This window comes from Neovison vison, chromosome 11 (genome assembly GCF_020171115.1).
Source record: "Neovison vison isolate M4711 chromosome 11, ASM_NN_V1, whole genome shotgun sequence".
Lineage (NCBI taxonomy): Eukaryota > Metazoa > Chordata > Mammalia > Carnivora > Mustelidae > Neogale > Neogale vison.
The window spans coordinates 43,379,736-43,400,952 of NC_058101.1; the positions used below are offsets into that span (position 1 = coordinate 43,379,736).

Below are 21,217 nucleotides of genomic sequence, written 5' to 3' on the forward strand. Positions count from 1 at the left end.
GTGAAGGGAAAATCAGCAGCCCCTACACAATGGTGTCCATCCATAGACCTCGCCAATAAAACAATTTCCAAAAACCCTGAGCTTGGTTTCTTTTTTGCCTTTTTAAAATTCTAGATGAACCTTAAAAATAACTTATGCAGATTAGGTATTTTGAAAGTTGTCAATAGGAACATTCTAACAAGAATCTTCCAAGTCTAGGGACACAGTGGGTTCTACATATCATAAGCTACTATCTTATTCTCGCTTGGATATAAAGGTATAGATTTTTTTTTAACAACATGTTTAAGAAAAAACTATATAGAATAAACAATACCAAATATATATGTATTTCTACCCCCCACACAGTAGGATTATTATCATTTTCTCATTCTGCCTCTACCTCATTGTTACAAAACTGGCTCACAATGCATTTTCTTTTTACATTCTCTTAGGGATATGTGGTTCTGGTTTTAAAACAATTTCAAGTTGTTAAGTTAATAAGAAATAAATTTAGTAGATTTCTTATGCATTGCAAGAAGTCAAAATAACAAAACTTGTAAAAAGGTTTATGTTCTAGTTATGTGTTTGTAGACATGACTTAATCTGGATTGTCTGTAAATTTTGAAGAGTAAATATATAGGATTATATAAAAATAAATAAAATGAAAATGTTAGTAAACAGTTGGTAGCAGTAAATGATTTGAATCTTAGTGATAATTAATTGCTTTAATAACATCAATAGATGAGATGATACCACACTTAAAATCTGAACACTGCTATCCAATTTTGCTCTTAGTATTTATTTTTGATGAAATCTTTAGCTTTGTATATTTATATTTAGATACCAACTACATATGAAAAATGATTGCTTTACACTATTTAGAGAAGCTTATAAAAGTGGAAATAAACTTATAAAAATCTATGTATATTTTCTGAAGGAAAGAAACGATATTCTACTGTTGGGGGGATGCTGGTCATGGAGAATATGCTTGTGGGGAGGCAGGGGTTATGTGGGAAATATCTGTACCTTTCTCTGAATGTTCATGTGAACAAATTACTTTAAAAAATTAAGTGTTAATGAAAAAGTAGTAAAAAGGGAAGGAAGTATTAGGAGGAATTAATTTTTCTTTGTGGAAAAAAAATCTGACCCTCACACCAATGTTTCTTAATCTGTTATTATTTATGGACAACCTGGGACATTCTTAAATTTTTGTTTAAAGACAGGGATTTTCATGAATACGTGTTTGCATGCTGAATGTGATTCTAACCTTTAATCCTGATGTTTAAGAATGCAGCTATCACAAAGATCTTTGGGGTTAGAAGCATGATCATCCTTCTGGTTTTATCTTAATCTTGTTTAGACAGGGTGTCTCAAAACTTTCCAATTTCTCAATTCTTCTGGTTCTTGACACACTGCTGACTATTAGCCACCATCTCTGTTTAAAATAACATGACCCACCTAATGCTTAGGCAACAGTATTAGTCAGCCCTTGAATTGAGAAATTTAGAAACTAATTGGTTATCATAAGAGATTAGCATCAAAGAATTCTGAAGGCATATGCAGTCTAGGCCTGTTTAAATAAATAAAAAAAAAAAAGCAACCGAAAGTAGAAAACTTAATTTTTATCTGATATGATTAAACATGATATTTTTATAGCTTTTTCCTAATATCTATTTTGTACTTAATTTTAAAATACTGTTATTACACATAATATTTTAAAATTCAAATACCCCTTTAAAATTAAAATCTACATATTCCAGCAATATCAAAGTAAAAATTAAACCTAATTATTCCTATATTTAAATATTTGTGAATGAGTATTTGGAGATCAGCATTTTGTCCTTGGGAGAATCAAATGCGGGAATTTTGCAAACCAGAAGTAAAAAGATCCACATGCTCTTAATTTGAGACAAGATTCTTACAACCAGCATAAAATACATTTTTTTTGACTCCCTAGTATCCTAAGAATTTTATATATAGTAGTTCTTCCTTTGACCTGATTAAGGGTAGATTATTATGATGTAGTGTGTTTGAAAATTAGTACTATATTGTGGGAGATTAAAAAATAACCAAAGGTACACTTATGAGAAACTTTGGAAAATAAATACACATACATAAGACACAGAAGAACACTAATATTATAATTTATCAAGATGTACCAAGTAATATAAAATGATTTTATAAATAGCTGAGTTTATAAATAACTAAAACAACATAAAACAGCAACAAAAAAGATTAAACTGTAATTTTAAAATTACAGAGTCACAAATTCATGGAGTGAAGAAGAGAACTTTATGGAGTAAGGAATATAAAAATAAGTACTATTTTTTCTTCAGGTGTGAAAGGTGGAGGCCAGGATAATAAAATGATCACTGGTACTAAAGGGGAATTTGGTAGGAATCTGCTTATGGACCATGATATAAGCTAGATATTCAACCTGAATAAAAAGTGGGGGGTGGGGTATATGATCAGTGAAAATACAAAGTGGATAGAGATGGGGCTCCTGGGTGGCTCAATGGGTTAAAGACTCTGCCTTTGGCTCAGGGACGTGGGATTGAGCCCTGCATCTGGCTCTCTGCTCAGCAGGGAGCCTGCTTCCTCCTCTCTCTGCCTGCCTCTCTGCCTACTTGTGATCTCTATCTGTCAAATTAAAAAAAAAAAAAAAGTGGTTAGAGAAATGGTTTGTGATTATTATTGAACAGCCTTGACATTGCAGAGCTTGTAATGAGATTGGTTTTACAAAAGGACAGGAATTCCTGTTGTGGAGATGAAAGAACAATGACATCCTAGAGAATACCACAGGATGGCCCACTGTAAAGTCAGACTCTTCAAATTTTTATTTTTGGAAAAATGTATCATCAAGATAGAAATACTGGTATTAAGCTACAGAGGCTAGGGCCTGTGTGACTGAGTGAAGTCAGCACAGAGAACACAATGTTGAACCGTTATATGGAAGAAGGTCTGGGCGCCTGGGTGGCTTAGTGGGTTGAGCCTCTGCCTTCGGCTCAGGTCATGATCTCAGGGTTCTGGGATCGAGTCCCGCATCAGGCTCTCTGCTCAGCAGGAAGCCTGCTTCCCCCTTCCTTTCTCTCTGCTTGCCTCTCTGCCTACTTGTGATCTCTCTCTGTCAAATAAATAAAATCTTAAAAAAAAAAAAAGAAGAAGAAGCTCCAAGGCTTGGTTCCTATCCCTAAGGGTTATAATCTTTTGGTGGGGAATGAAACTAAGGGTCAAATTTAGTGCTTGGAAATTACAAGAGATGAAGGGAGCTGACTTTGACTAGACAGATATTGAACTTCTTCTCAAAGACAGTAGGTTATGGGTCCAGAATGGAAGGAAAGAAGCAGTTTACAGAAGGAAGCTGACACAACCTAATGCAGGATGGTGGGAAGGAGGCTGTTGAGTGCTGGTGGTCTGAAGCGAGTCTAACCAGAAAGGATTGTGTAGTGGAAGGAGCAGCAGAAGAGCCCTGGATGTGTGGAAGGGTCACACTGAACAATATAAAGACATTGATTAAGCCATGAGACTGCTGTTCTCTACTTAATGTCTGAAGCCTTTCTCAAACCCAGTGTGCCTGGTGCAAGGACATCGGAGAAAAGGCTATCTCCACACTGCGTAAACATTCCTGATAACAGTACTGCTTTCCTTAACTATTTGTAAGGTCCTTCTTAAAAGCAAATTTTCTCTAACAATTAGAAACATATTTTAACTCTGGGTCTGACTCTGAAACTTCCCCACCATCTCTCACTTTTATACCCGGGGCTCTGCTGAAGATGAGCTGCCCAGTATATTCCTCTGACGGAGTCTTACTCCAGAGAATGAGATGGGTCTGATTTTCTTTCATCCTCCATCTTGCTAAGAGTGGCTAAATAATGATCAAAAAAGGCATTTTAATGATTATAATGCTAACGTCCATAGTGTGTATGGGCAGGGCTAGAGTGTGGAGAGGCCCTCAAACAGCTAATTCTTGCATGAAAATATTAAGATCTGCCCCAGGGGTCATGGGGAGAGGTGGAACCTAGAACTTTTACAAAGAAAGGAACACAGCATATTCTTAGAGCACTCATAATACTGAGGTACTACATATAGGACATTGCCCAATGAACTTCTTAAGTATAAAATATACAATCATATAAACCCTGAATGAGGTTATCAGCCCAGCTTAACTACTGAGACAAGAAAGGAAAAACCAGAAGACACAGAGGGAAAAATGTTATTGTGTAGGCACCACCTGAAGCTTTTTTTTTTTTTTTGATCAGTAAAAGTCATAACTGATTTAATTTAAAAGAATAGTTGTTAATCCTTTATTCAGCTTTCATTAGTGTTAATAATGTGTTTCTAGAATCCTGAAATATATTTTGAACTCCTAAAATTTAAAAGCATAGATTGCATAGCTTAATGGCCATAAAAATCAACTAAGTAAAAATGTTTGCTATTTCCAGGATCCAGCTTTGGTAAAACAATAGTACAATGAAAAAAAAAAAAAAATCAGGAAATAGTAAAAAAAAAAAGATAAAAAATTAAGTGTAAACCTTAGGTACTAACATTGAAATACATTTGAAATGAGTTTCATATGAATGCATTTAAAGTAGAGTGTATTAATCATACTGAACATATGATGTTTGTTTTCTTAACTTTAGAGTAAAAATATAAAATATACTTTTGCTTTTTTTCTCTTTAACAGCAGATACTCATTAATTTTATTTAATATTACACTCTACTTCCTACAAATTAACTATCATAATGACAGAGTTTTGCCATATACAGATTTGGAGTTTTGATACATTTCTTGACAATTTTATTAAAATTTTAAGACTTAGTTGTATTAAAAACATTTTATAAAGCTTCTAGCAAGTCTGTAATATTTTGCTTGTTTTCAAATTCTAATGTTTTATATATCTGCCCTCCCTAGAAATCTCACCATGTGTATCTATAATAGCAGGATTCACTCTGTCCATTAGACAAACTAATAGCCTCTGAATACCTGGCTAATTATTAATTAATGTATTGAATAATATTCACTTACAATTTTAATTTTAATTAATACACTATTTCACTACATTGACATAATTAATATTCTAAGTTATTCTTTACTTAACAATACATTTTGATGTGGATTTTGCTCATGCTCTTCTTGACTTTTAATTGTTTGAGTCAATTAATAAAATTATAGAAAGTGTAAGTCCTCACAAAAGACATTTAAAGCCTCTGAAACTGAAGGTTATTATATCAGTTTGATAATTCGATTTTGCTCATCGCATATTTCATGAGTGTTCAATCTGTGCTAGCCACTGATTTAGTCAGTGAAACTTAAACATTAAGATTTCAGGACTTCTTTAAACTTGGAAAAACTGTAGAGGACCCAAAGTGCTTTTGTCTTATGTCATTGATTTTCATCATATCCAAAATCCCAATTCAGATGCTTAAAAAATAATTAATTGTAAATATGTTTGAAAGTTCCCATAAGTTCACAACATGAAGAAAATATTTTATGAAAAATTATTAGCATATTTTTTAAATAAAAAATAAAACCCTCTGTAAGAATGACGCTGTGATATATGTTAATACAGATGTGTGATATTCAAAGAGTTACAGACGAGAGCATCAGCAAGGCCTCACAGAAGAGGTCATAGTTGCAGTCAACTTTAAAGAAAAAATTGGTCAGCAGGAAAGCGACGCAGATGAAAGAGGCTAAGACCATTTCAGTGAAAGAAGGGCATGACTAGACACAGCAGGTTGTAATAGAAAGAACATGGTGCTTTTGTTTGACAGATTTTCTTCAAACTCCATTTCAGCCCCTCACTGGCTGCATGACTTAGAGCTAATCAACCAAGATCTGTGAGGCACGATTTGCTCTCTCGTGAACGAATAAAATCTACACATTAAGACGATCCCAAAAATTGATGTGAAAAACGTAAAGTATTTTCACGTGTGGCAGTTAAGTAGCATGCTCAGTAATATGCCATTTTTTGGTTGCCTATTTAAGGGTAGTGAATTGGTTACCAATTCCTGTACTCTGAGAATACAGAGTACAGGAGGTGAGGGAGAGAGGATAGAAGCTATAAACAAGAGCGGAAGGGGCGGCAGTGAAGTACAATTGTTACACAGGTTCAAGGTGGACCTAAGTGAATAAAAAAAAGAAAACAGACATGTAGTAATATAAGTAGAACTATCTTGCAAACTTCAAAGAGAATCACTTCTCATGCAGACCTTAGCAAACCCATAGAAAATCTTGATTTCCACTCAGTGTCTTTCTATTCTTGTCCCCAGGGGTTGGGGCAGATTGTAAAACAAACGACAATTTTAGAGAAAAAAAATTCCAGAATCTTCTAAATATAGAAAGAAATGTGTAAAGAGGATGCCTGGTTGGTTCAATGTGTTGAGTGTCTTCCTTCAGCTCAGGACAAGATCCTGGAGACCCAGGATGCAATCCTACATTTGGCTCCCTGCTCAGCGGGGAGTCTGCTTCTCTTTCTGCCCCTCCCCCCACTCTTCTGTTCTCTCTCTCACTCACTCTCTCATATAAATAAATAAAACCTTTTAAAAAAAGAAATGTATAAGAATAGCATAGATGGTAGAAAATTTCCCTGAGACAGAAATTTAACCAATCTTTTCCATGGCTTATCTGAATCGTACAGTTGTCTTTGAAATTAGATTTCAATTCTATTTTAGTAATGAATGAATGAATGAATATATAAATAAATATATAGTTAATTCCATATGAGAAATATATTAAGAATTTGAACTAGCAATTGTTATGTTCTCAACTTGTAGATGATAATCAGCAGATACATAAAGTCCACCCATCGATGTCATTTATCTAGAAAGTACTTTTAAGAGCGTGGTATGCAAAGAATATTATAATTTTTTCCCCATGTTAGGTGTGTACCATCTACATGCTATCTTTGATGTTTGAGGCCTTTGATAGGATAGACGGTTAAAAAAAACAATTTCTCAACTACAAAATAAATATTTCTGTTGTAACATTTTAGTTCTATCAACTAAGACAGAAAGGAGAAAAATATACTTAGAGAAACATAGTTTTGAAATATAGAATATACTCTTCAACAAGACCCAGGTGTAGAACTTTATTAAACATAATAAATGCCCTATCTCATGTATAAACACTAAGTGTGGTATATACCAATGATCGTTAAGAACTGTATGAATTTTAGGTGAGAAAATCTGTAATACTCTGCAAAGACTTGATGATTAGTCTGTCTATTTTTGAATACAGTGTATCTTATACTACTCATTGCGACTGAATTTGTAATACTCTACAAAGAATTTATGACTAGCCTGTCTCTTTTGGATATGGTTAATTGTGACTGATTTCTCCATCAATTGTTGTGACTGATTTCTCCACCACCACAGTTCAACTCAGACCATTATCAGAAGAACAAGCAAAGGAAAAGCATAAAAGCCAGGATGATATTGGAAATCATGGGTGGACCTTGGCCTAGACAATATTAATTTATTCTTTAATTAACTTGGTGAATATTTACTGGACATCTATTCTATGCTAGGCACTGCCCTATTAGTTAGAGATACAATAAACAAGAAAACATGGCCTCTGCCTTCCTGTAGCATAAAGTCTAGACAGTAAGATATTTAATAAATAAGTAAATGAATCAGTAAATAAATAAATAAATGCCTCTATTCTACTCAATGCACATACAAGTAATTCTAGAGCTTATTTCCAAGAGAATTTTGTTGCAAAAATTACATATCATAAAAATTAAACCCTGCTCTTTATAACCTCTCAAATCCTAACTCTGTAATATAGTAAATCTCTGTATCCAAATAGGCAGATACCTAACTCTACCTAACTCTCACCATCTAAGACTTACAAATGATTGTCCTAATAGCTGAAATTAAATACTGGATGACAACTTTTACCCTCATTTATTTTTGGTATCACCTTTGTGTGCCTAGATGTCATCAACTTTCAGTGATAACTGCAGTATAAACTCCCCTTAATCAACCATCCTTCCCTGAAGCATGATTTGTTTATAGTTTACTCATTGAAATGTGTCTTTTCTTTATAACTTGTTCTGCTATTTCCTTCCTTTTAGTACAAACTACTATATTCTAACTTTCCCAAGTCAAACAACAGTTGTCAATTCTGAGTGAATTTCGCCACATAAGTGTAATAATCTACTAACAATTGGGAAACATTTTTTCATCAAAACGCTTCAGTCTTGAATAAAATTAGCAGAAGGTATGCAAGGGCATTTTGAATTTAACAACTATGAAATTTTTAAAAAATGGATGATTTCCTTTATAGAGCTGAAATCACTCTGTAGCGTTATTTATAATTTTGAACCTCAAGGAATGATGACTCATAGATATGAAGAATGAAAGAAAAATAAAACAGTCTGCTCACCCTATCCTTTGTTTGAAAGGCTTGCACCCTGTTCTTAATGTATTTTAATTTATTTTTAAAACGCAAGTTGTTCTTTGACTAGAAAACATTTCAGATGCTTGGAGAAACTTTTTTTTTGGGGGGGTAGTATTTTCTTTTCAACACATTCATGTACAGTTAAAGAGATATGAAGCATGCTCAAAGTTGAAATTCAGTTAATACATAAGAACAGCTTTTTTTTCCAATAGTCATTTAGATGACACGAAGGAAAATGTTAACTTTGGGTGATGCTATTCCATCTAAGCATATATCTTATTTCATTACATATGTGTGAATTCCTAATGTTTTAGTTCAAACCTATAAAATATGGTATACTCCTGAGCAATCTGACAGATGATAAAACTGCAAGGGTAGTTAGTACAGGCTTGCACGTTTTCATACTTCTGCAAATTTATGGATTTCTCTTCATTTCAATCAGCTCTCTGAATTGGTTGACTAGCGTCAAATTTAATAAATAGCATGTGGGAGGTCTGCTAATATATGTGAAGAACCTGTTCTCTCTCCCTCACCTCCAGTAGATATGCTTTTATATATCAATTAAGTAATACATTTCCTGGGAGGGAGGAGGACCTGAAAATAAACCATATGCCACATGGATTTAATTGTAAAAATAACAGCTATGTTCATTTTAAGAAGACTGCATAAAAAGAAACTAAATATTTGTCTTGGTATACTCTATTTGTTTATCATGCACAACATAGGCTTTTTGTATTTTGCTGTTAAATATTCTTTCTAGTTATAAAAATATATTTTATAAAATCCCATATTGTGTGCCTAAACCTTCTTGGGTCTTTCAAATATTCCATTTGTATATCAGTTCATGGGGGGTGCACTATAAAAAGAATCCTGAAATCAAAATCATCTTTTTGAAAGTTAAAATTTTGCTGGCCAAATACACTAAACTTCTCAAAAAGAGTTGCAACCAAAATCAATTCAGAAAATGTGGTGATAAAAACTTTCTGTTTAAGACAAAAAAATACATACTCTTTTGAAATGTCTTTTAAAGTAATTCCTAGGAAATGAAGAAAGTTAAAGTTATTTCCCTATGGGGGCGCCTGGGTGGCTCAGTAGGTTAAGACTCTGCCTTCAGCTCAGGCCACAATCTCAGGGTCCTGGGATGGAGCCTTGCATCAGAAGCCTGCTTCCCCCTCCTGCTCTGCCTGCCTCTCTGCCTACTTATGATCTCTCTCTCTCTGTGTCAAATAAATAATAAATAAAATCTTAAAAAAAAAAAAAAAAAGATAGCTCCCTATGACATTAGTTATAGCCCTGAGTCCCTTTTGACTTACAGACCAAAATTCTTCATTCCTGGGGGAATCACTATTCTCAAATCTAGTCTAGGCCCTTGTTCATCAACCTTGGTGTGTTTTTCCTCCAACATAATTCCAACTAACTTCCTACTCTTAAGTGACCCTTCTATCCCCTGCCAATAAAAAGAACACGTAAAGGAATACAGTACATCAGAAGAGATAAGCATACAAATATTACATACTGTGTGAGAGCAAGTATTTCCAAAATAAATGCATATTCTAAATTTTCCTACATCAAACTTAGATTTGCAAAGTCAGGCCATGCATGATTAGAAATGCTGAAGGCACACCTCCACAGTGGTTCATGCTTTTGAGATTTCAAATTATAACAGCATCCCATTTTTACAAGGCGTTACTAGAATATTCTCCAATGTGTATATTAGATTTCTTTATAGAGACAGTCATGTTCCTACAAGCCATAAATTTAATAAATCACCAGATATATAACTTTCATTCTCACTTTGACATTACCAAGTATTTTATGGAGCAATTTTCTTAGTCATAGCAGTGAGACTCTTCAATAATATAAATAAATAAATAAGTACTATTTCAACATAAAACCCTTAACTCTAAAAGGAAATAACTAGACTGGAGTCTCACAAGAATACAATCCACTATTAAAGAGAACTCAGTTATCAGGAGGGTCTATCTTGGATTGCCTCCATGAAGGTTTATTACGAGTAGTATCAGAAGGACTTTATTTTAGCAAGCATTGCAGAAGCAAGGACGGTTATGACTGGGTTCTAGTGCAGAGAGAAAGAGGATGAAAAGCCTAATATACCACAATGCTGAAATTGTTATTATAAATAACTGGTACACTTACATAGAATTTTCATACTTTTCAGCAGAAACTTGAAATACAGAGTCTGACAGTCTCAGGCACAGAATTTCTTGTTGATACCTGTTGCTGTGTGTTAACAGTGCCAGGCCTATGTGTTCCCAGGGATTTTTAGGCTTATATTAAAAAACAAAATCCCTTGTAAAGAAAACCGGACCGTAAGGTGTCAAGGATAGTTTGAAATAATGAGATAGTTGAGTGATCCAATGAAAAAAACCTTCAAGCAATATTTGAGAATATTCTAAGTTAGCACACATCTATTTTAGCTTAATCAACACATTCCATAAATCTCTACTGTGGAAACATAGATATTCACCTTATTCTTGAGGGAAGAAAAACACTAGAAGGCATTAGAAAAGTCTGTAGTTTGTAAGCTGTAAGTTAACCTTACAGTCTTTTTGTTGGTATATTATTTAAAGAATTATATTGAATTCCAGGTTGACATGTTAAGCGATGAGAGAAAATAATCCAAATTTTAAAGAAATAAGTACTACAAATGTTCTATTTGCCATTTAATAAAGTTTGTTTTAGTATAGAGAATATTACTGATTTTAAAATACAAAGTCTCAATATGTTAGGAGTTCACAACTAATGAAACTATTGACCTTAACAGAACATTTCTAAAATAAAATCTTTCCGAAGGTGTAATTTATTATTCCAATTAATCTCCAAGATATGTGTTAATCTTCTCAGCCCAGCGTACCAAGTATGGTGTGTGGATCCGGCCTCTGTGGGTTTCCCAAGTAAACAATGCTGAGATTTCCTAAAGTTTGCTTATAAATTTCAGAAGGAGTATCTGAAATATACAGTAACTGGAAAGCCAAATTCTCCACATGTTGAGCCACTAAATAAAATATTTGTCCTCAAAATTGTTTAAGAAGGCACATCAGGTAGGAGAAGCTAGTTCATGAAGTCCAATCAGTAAGGAGACTGACTAAATGAAGTACAAAAAATATTATAATGGATCCTTTTGCTCTTTGAAATCAATGGCAGTAACCTTCATTTAGAAAGAATGTGTGTCTGAGCAATAACATGCAGCAATATTTCTCAAGCTGCTAAAATGAAAAGAGCTCAGAGGCAGGCATCTCTCCATGTAGCTATATTATATTTCTGTTCTTTCTTCTCCGCTATGGAGGCAGGAGAATTGCCTTAACCACTTCAGAATTACCATGCCTTCTTCCCATCAGAGGAAATGAAGGCCATGGCATTGATGCTAAAACATATAGGATAATTACAAATGAGCATCGGGGCAGATGGGGGCTTTTAGCGGCTTAATGACTAGGTCAATTATTAGTGAACTAAATATGCCAGCTTCTCAGTGAAAATAGATATTTTTACTTAATCCCACACTGAAATATGCACCATCTTTTATGCCTGTATATTCCTAAATACATGAAGTGATTCCATATGTCAAATTAAAAATACATATTCTTATTTTAGTATGAAAAACAATTACAATATTGTAAATGTTAGCACCAATAGAGTCATCAATCTACCTTTATAAACTGTATCTTCTTGCTACCATTAAAAGGTTTAACAGGGTATAATACCTGAGTAGGAGGGACTTCGAAATTCTTTCTGGCAGATATATATGCCCTTTAACATGTCATGCCAGTGATTTCAAAATTCATTTCCAATTTCTCTTAATTTGTCACTATATCTAAGGATCTTTCTTTCTTTCTTTCTTTCTTCTTTTTAAATTTGAGTAAACTAATTAATCATTCTCCCTGGAAGGGTTTGTTTGTTTGTTTGTTTTTAGAGGTTTTATTTATTTATTTGAGACAGACACAGAGGCAGATAGGGAGAGAGAACAAGAGTAGGGAAGAGAGGGTGAAGCAGGCTTGATCCCAAAGACGTGAAGTGTCTGCCTTTTGGCTCAGGTCAAGATCCCAGGGACTGGGGTCAAGCATAGGCTTCCCTGCTCAGCGGGGACTCTGCTTCTCCCTCTCCTCTGACTCCCGCCCCCCAAATTCCCTCCCTCTCTGTCTTTCTTTCTCTCTCTCTCTTTTTTCTTCCTTTCTCTCTCTCAAATAAATAAATAAATAAATCTTTTAAAAAAGTGAAAAAAAATTCCATTGGAAGGTCTGGAACTTCTGCTGTAGTTAAAAATATGTGTGCCCACGTCTTGAAATAGCTAGGATCCTTTCTAAATTGATTATGTTATATAAAAATCATATTTAACACAATCTAATAGTTTTGAAGCAATGTGGGTATGAAAGCATTTTTTTCCCTATATTTATCCTGCAAAGAGGACATTTAAAATAAATCTCTGAGAGTTTGTGCATTTAGCCTGTTTTAGCTTATTTCGATATTTCCAACATTACTGAGACAATATTAAAAGTATTAAATAAACTGCTTAAGCATCTTTTTAGTGCTTACTTTACCGAATGGTTTGCATAATTAAAAAGTTAATTGCTTTGTTTCTACAATCTTTAGGAGGCATGGGACCAACTCCAGAAGCAGGCTGCTAAAGCTGTATTTTCTTATGCATATGCATTATTCCATGGAGTGAAGCACCCTCCCAGCCTTGGCAGAGGGTGCAGTGAAGATGTGTGTGTGTGTGTGTGTGTGTGTGTGTGTAGAATGAACTACCAATGAGATACAGGCATAAGGAACAGAATTATCAAGTACAACCAGTGAATAAAGTACCTGGTATTAATCCTTACCTTATTTTCTGTACTGTATTTCATCAAGCAGCTCATGATATTGAGTCTATTATTCTGTTATTATTATGACAAGAAAAAAAATCCATTAGGCTTTTCCTGATTTTTATGATATAAAAACTTGACTATTTCACTTATGATCCCAGATCTCAACATTTCTGTCAAGGCACGATTTAAAGTGGTTTTCAATGATGAAATATAATACTGCTTTTCCAAAATTGCATAAAACAGGCATTGTGTTTTATAAATCACACAATAAAAAGTGGGATTCTCTTAATGTCCCTGAAAAATAGGTTTAAGGAATGGCTTTTCTGCCTTAGATAATGACACAAGATCAATGATTTGCTCAAAACGACCTAATAAATGAATGCTTCTATTAAATATAAAATAAAATTAATCTACTTAAAGATGCTTTTAAAATAGAAATAATTATCATAGCTGGAATAGGTTTCAAGAACTTTAAATGCAGTAGTGCAAATATAACCCTGTGGAGCTAATAGCAAAAAGCAAGGATGGTAAATAATAATAACTCCTATGTATTGAGCACCTAGTGTTATTAGTTATTAACCACAATTTGGCATATCTTCTTCCTGGTATCATCATCTATACAAAGGCCGATAAAATTACCTTCCTCACTGATTCCACAAAGCAAATGAATATGTAGAATCTTCAGGTTAGCACTAATGTACCATAAAATTATTAGTTTATTATTTCAATTTATCTTATCTTTTTATCATTTATTTTTAGATACTTAATAGGGACACTATTTCATCATTCCAATAAACTTTAATGTAGGTATAAAACCCACTTTATGGTCAATTGTTCTTTTCTGGTGTTTCTCGCTTTGTGTGTCTATGGGCGAGCAGGAGTGAACAAGTCTATAACTCATTTGTCTCTGACATTTGAGATACTTCATGATGACCTCCCTTTAAAATCCCTTTAGTCCTTTATGCTTGAATTATATTGTAATTGGCTTGTTCTGCACTATACTCTGAAAATTATCTCAAATACTCCCATAAAAGTTGATTTCTACATTTATAAATATATCTGGCTTAATTAGCAGCATAAGTAGAAAAGTGAGTAAGAGCTATGAATCGGTGCCTAATTAGCAGAATCTATCCATATTCTGATTGGCGATCATCCTTTACAAGGTTTTTCTCACTGCCATGAATATTTGAGAGTCATCTGTAATCTCAGAGTTTTAAGAACTGTTCTGCTGCTGGGCACTGAATGATCTTTAATAATTATTTGATGAATATCTCTGTGAGTTACTGGTTTCTGTCATTTACCACTCTTTCACAATAAATCCAGGAAAATATATGCAGGCCTCTTAAAGACAGAAGCTACTTAGCTGCAGAAAATAAATCTGAAACAATTAATAATTTTCCTTGTCTGTGGTTTTCACAGAATCGTATTATAAATATTGGCAGTTATTCACAATACATAGAGAACCATTTGCTTTTAGCCTTAAAAACCAATACGGATTTCAAAAAGGGCCAGGAAACAACTTACCTTTTGGGTAAAACATGTGAGGCCACTGAACATTTTTGTAGACAAGAAAACAATCATGCACTTGCTAAATATTATGAACACAACAGTTTGACGTGGAAAAGAAAAAGCTATAGAACCAGAAAAAACAGTGAAATGTATATAAACAATTGAACATAGTAGGGTAGTAACTTGATATAATTTTGTTAAATGCTGACTATCTAAAAATATATGTTCAGGTATAATTGCACAACAACCTTTTAAGGAAGATAGGAGTGTAATTATTAGAATTCTTGTTCCCATTTTTAAGTGAGTGAGGTATGTGTATTGATCCAGGTTCCTTTCCTGAAAATGTGGTGGAGCTTAAACAAAGACTTAAACTTCTGGCATTAGTTCTTTTGATATATAAATATAATATATAATATTGACATAAATAATTATTATATAGTATTATTATGTATTATATCTTATAACAGAAGAATTAAGTTAGATTTAAGAAGGACATTTTAAAATTGAACATTTATAAGACAGACTTTTCTAAAAGCTACCTCAAAAGGAATACAGAACTTGGTAGTCTAAAAAGACTCACATATAATGACTATTGGTATAGAAAATATTGATCCTCAAAATGTCACAGATGAGATATTACAAGGGAGAAAATGTATATGGGTTGGTGAAGTTGGGAAAGATAAAGATGTAAGGTTATTAGGATGCATAAAATAATAAAAATATGAAACCTCAGAGTCAGTCTGTGGGACAGTCCTCTAATCCTCCTTCAGGAATGAAATGTCAGAGAAATTCAGAACTTTTCATTTGGGTAAAGAAGAGTAACATATTTTCCCTAGTATTTTCAAAGACTTAAAAAGAGAAAAAAAGCATAGGCTAAGTAATCAAGTCAAAAGTCCTGCACTTTGTGCTCTGAAATGAAATGTAGTTACATAAGAAAAACACACATGGGGACCTCTAAACCCATGGACAATTGATAGAACTAATTTAATAGTTACTTGATCCTGAGGACATAGGTAATATTGAGACCTGGGCTACAAAAGAAAAGCATGTGGGTTTGATTTCACAAAAGAGGATAAAAACAGTCTGGGGCTGAAATAGGCAGGAATTAGATTTTAGAACCTCATTATTCTGGGAGAAAGAGATGAACCAATGTTGTCCAGGAGACTAGAAGTGCCTCTCAGAATTGAATTCTGAAAGAACTAGTGAAGGCTGAACACAATTGATCACACTGAATGAAGGGGAGGAAGCTCAAGGCGAAGAACTCTGATAAAATATGGTTCTGTGTGAACATGTTGCTTTCAATCACCTGTTTAAAGATGATGTATGGTTAACATTGTGCCGACTAAAGGAAAGGGAGAAAAGAAGCACTAGTCCCTAAAACTCGATTTCCTCCAAGTATTTGTATAATTGAAGATTGAATTTATTTTAGGTAAGAATCATCTGAGAAATTATGAGTTTAGAAATGCCAATGTTGAAAATTGCGTATCACTCCGGGAGATGTTTTTGATACACCGTTTTAAGTGTCAGGTGTCACCCACTGGAGAGGAACAGCAAGTTAACTGCGGAGGTAAACAATAGATCTGACGAAAAACTGGCTGAATGTTTAGATCATGCAAAGACACCTTATAGAATGAACTAGAAGCAAGGAGAGGAATGAAGTCTGGCTATATAAATGTGCTTAAAGCTGATAATGAAAAAATGATTTACATATTTTAAGAAAAATATGAAAATCCTTAAGAGATGACCTTAAAGGGAAAAAAAAAAAACTGCCAAACACAAGTTAGGGACCCAGGATCTCAGTTGGTGCCCAGTCCTAAAAGATGCCCTGAATCTAGGGAGCCAAAGCAATCTATCTCTCAGGACATGATCCATTCAGTGGTGGATGTGTTTCAGCAGGCTTCATCCGGTCTCCAAGGGTCTAGATGAAGCCCTCCCTCTTCTGATTGCACCCTTACCGGGCAATCTTGTAAAGAGATATGCTGATTTGCCTTGGATCTCTTTAGAGATAAAGAATACGTCTGAGAGAAGAAGCAGGAATATCCCTATTTTTGAAAGGGATATTCTCCTGCTCAAAATTTGATAAACGGATGCTCAACTTTGAAATCAGGGTCTTGTAATATTGTTGAAAATTGGTCTCGGCTCTATATAATTCTGTGCACTGATAAAATTTTGATTCTTAGATTAAGGCGGAAAAAATTGCCAGGTAGCTCCTAGAGTCCATCTGGCGACCAGACAGGTAGTCTTTTCTTGGCACACCCTACATACCAATACTCTCTATTCAAAGCTTCAGGACAACAGAGAATGCATATGCAAAGCCAAAAAATGGATATGTCTAGAGATTTCTGATCAACCATATAAGTGTATGTGTGATTAAACTGGAGTTGCATTTTTATTTGGAAATTATTATGCAGCAATTGCTTAGATCATCTTGCACTGGAAGGGAGAAGTTTTATCAATAAAATCCCTATTCATAATTCCTACTAAGCAACAATGAACACAGAGAAAAAATAAATTTATGTGACATTGATGGTTGACCTTCCTTAGATAAAAACAACATCAAAAGTGACATCTGCCTGACAAATCATTATTAGTAACTCTTTGCACATAACATATTTGGAGGCATTTCTTCCCCTTCATGGTGTACTAGCTGTGATAAGCATTTTTGTCATTACATTTCTGTGGTGTTGTTTACATATAAAATAGCCTGGATTTGGAGAGTCCTTATACTAAGTTGTTTGAATTTATTTCTCAAGTAAATTATATTTTCATTATTTTCTGTTTTGAAGCACATCTATTTGCACAGTATTACCAATCACTGATAACACTCTTACACTGTCAGGAATCTTGTAATTACAAAATAAAAATTTTTGATGATAACCAGGAAAATGTTATTATGGGATTTCAACAAAAATACAATTAGTCAGACACCATATAAATTTCAAGACAGTGAGATGGACCAATGATGGTCCCACATAAAGTGAAATATAAAAGTGATATTAGAGGCAAAAACTAATTTAAAGGAATAATTGGTATATCACTCAAGGAAATATAACACAACCTGTTACATAGAAATTTCAGACTCTGTAGTACTTTCAGAAAATTTTGTAAAAATAAAACAATAATTCTGAACAATGGGAGCATAAGATAGTTAGAAATTCATTAAGGGGCACTTGGGTGGCTTAGTTGGTTGAGTATCCAACTCTTGGTTTTGGCTCTGGTCATGATCTCAGGGTTAGGAGATCGAGCCTCATGTTGGGCTCCATGCTCAGCACAGAGTCTGCTATGGGATTCTCTCCCACTGCCCCTCCCTCCTTTCTCTCTTAAATAAATAACCTTAAAAAAAAAAATCATTAAGATTGGTGTCAAGGGATGCAACAACCATACCCCTGTGTTTGATAATGACATTATAATGGACTTATTTGATCTGAAAAAACATTCTCAAGTGTGTTTTGACACTATACTTCCTGGTCTTCAGTTTTCTCAGTAATCTCACTTCTACTAAATCCCTATCAGAGACATTGGGCCCTAAGACCATATAACTAAATTCAACAATTTTTTTGGATATCTGTGTGTAGGGATTATTCCAGTCATATCATGCTAACTAAGGTCAACAAGGCAAAGACCCTATCCTCAAACAGCTTACAGCGTCATTGGAGAGAAGAATGTAAAGAACAACCATCTCAGGGCACCTGGGTGGCTCAGTGGGTTAAGCTTCTGCCTTCCACTCAGTTCATGATCTCAGGGTCCTGGGATGGAGCTCTGCATCGGGCTCTCTGCTCAGCAGGGAGCCTGCCCTCTCTCTCTGCCTGCCTCTCTGCCTCCTTGTGATCTGTCTTTCTCTGTCAAATAAATAAATAAAATCTTAAAACAAACAAACAAACAAACAAAAAACCCAATCATCTCTCTCAGTTGGGTCTTCTAGTTCTTTTTTCTTATCAAGGTCTGCAAGATCCGGTATCTGCTTCCTTCATCTCTGTATCACTGGATGTTTGATAATTCCTACTTTCCTAATTCTAAATTTCCCCTCAATCTGCCACAGTTTATTTTTTCCTTTAAAAAATATCATTCACAGGCACCTTCACTGTAACTTACTTCTCCAAGATTCTTTTATATTTCAATATTTTGATTCCATGTTGGGTATCATCTCTTTTCAGTGGCATCTGCTTCACTGATGGTCTCATTGTTCCCAAGATTTCATAATCACCAGGGTGCTAGTGACTCCAAAAGCTATATTTCTGTGATTTATGTATACTCTCTAGTTTCAGATGGACATTTTCAATGGTCTGCTTGATAGGTCTGATTTTTTTCAAAAGTACTTTAAAGTCCACATGTCTTAATCAGATTAATTCTCCTGGAAATGCAAATTCTTTCCATTTTTGCCAACTTGGTAAAATAGCACCACTGTTTCCCCGCCCTCTCAAGTTGATCTCCTTGACATCATTCACTATTCTTTGTAACTATACCCATACTTCTCTTATCAAATCCCTACTTATCCATTCTTCAAAGCCTGGCTGTGGTTTTTCATATCCTCAGCTCATCATCTTGTGCTTGTGGTAGCTTTTAACTTTTCCATAGAGGTTCCCATGCCTTTACTTTTAAATATCTACGTCTACACACGTCATTCTCTACCATGATATTCAAACGCTTAGGAGGCAGAGAGCATTAACCTTTGGATCCTTCATGGGAATTTGCATAGAGTAAATGCTCAGCAAATGGTTACTGAACTAAATGAATTCTCAGAGTATTCCAAACTCCCCGTTCATTGTACACAATTTTCAGTTATGACTGCTATGACCTTTTGCTACAAATGCTGGGCTGGTAAAATTCAGTCTCATACTGAATAAAAACAATGGGCATAATTCAGTCTACACTCTATGGCTCATAGGAATGCATCCTCAGAGAAGCTTACCAGGCTCAGATCATATGCGGGTCCCCTGATTACCTTATCAACATAGATGGTGAGCATTTGAGAGCAGAAATAAAATTGTAAGACATATTTTATGACATAAATGAACACATAGACCGTTGTTAAACAGCAGGCTACTGTTCTACCATCTTTTATTACCAATACATTTTATAGCACTCACCACAGTTTCATCTGAACACCCAATAAAAAAATTGTGGTTTTTTTTTTTGATTGTCGTATTTTGCAGTTGAAAATCTGTTTAAAGGAAGCATTTAAATTTGCATGTGTTTCAAATATATCCTCATCTTGTAATAAAGTTATAATTCTACTTCCTGAACAGTAATGAGAAGGCATGCAAAATAATGAATAATGTCAAAACAAAACAAAACAAAACAAAAACATAAACAAAATTAACATGCATAAATTAAGTAAAAACTTACCAGAAACAAGATTTAAAAACAAGACAAACCTCTTGTCTATATTTCAGATAGAGAGGCAATGTGACGTAAAGAAAAATACCCATGAACTTAACTTGAATCTTAAGACAGCAATCACAAAAGCAATTTGCAGCCACAACACAAGAAATGCATTAGTTTTGCAAAAATAAAACTAATCTAATCTGATCTTCTGTAATCTACTCTAATCACCTTCTTAATTTAAGTAATATAATTGGTCTTCTGAAAAGAAATGACAATAATTTCAAAAGATTATTTACAGGCCCTTATTAAGTTTGAAAGACCTTATTTAAATCACACATATTTTAATTAATGATCCGTGTTTATAAGCAGAAAGAGGAGACATAAAATTAATCTGTTCTGTAGTTTCAACCTGGCTTTAGTGTGTGCTGCCAGTTTCATCACTGATAAATTCTAGAGTTTTTGAAGTAATTATGTTTAGCAATAAGAACAAGCAAGAGAAGATAAAGAAAAGAAAAAACAATAACTTGATTAGAAAAATTAAACAAATAATTTCACTTTACCTGGCTTAACGTAAAACCTCCAGACCAATTTAATTATTATTTTTATGTGATGTAGAAGATGGGTAGGTAGAAAAAGGGGGTACAATGCAGATACCATTTTAAGGCCTTCTTCCAGTCCAAGACGTTGTTTATAATGTAAATATTTCAATAAGTGTATTTAAAATCATTTCATCTATAGAGTTTTCCTCTCCCTTCTCTGTTCTTTACACTGCTCTGAACTTCTCTAATGAGTTTTCCCCTTTTCACACTGTAGTGAATTTACTGAAATCACAGTTGTATCTCCCCAACATAAGGAGTTGCACCATTGAAGCAGAGATGGTTTCTCATTCACTTCAACTTCCTCAGAGAGGCTTGGTCATACTTTATTTTTAAGACATATTTGTTGAATCAAAGGGATAACCACAGATTTGTTAGTATATAATTAACCCATTAAATAAGAGCCAGGAATAATACCATCCTGCTGTACTTAAGAAGATAATGCTTTTCAAAAAAAAAAAAAATCCCTGCAGTAGAAGAGTTAACAATTCCTCAATGAGGAATATTGAAGTGAAGCAGTTTCTCATTAAATGAACTAACCTCTGAGGTTGAGGGCTGACGACACCTGAAAAGACAAGTTCTAG

General features: G+C 34.1%; 1 protein-coding gene across 4 annotated transcripts in view; it reads right to left on the reverse strand.

The window, feature by feature from the left end:
- PCDH7 (protocadherin 7) overlaps nucleotides 1-21,217 on the reverse strand; it is a 418,062-nt gene that overhangs the window by 196,732 nt on the left and 200,113 nt on the right. The gene's annotated exons all lie outside the window — the stretch shown is intronic.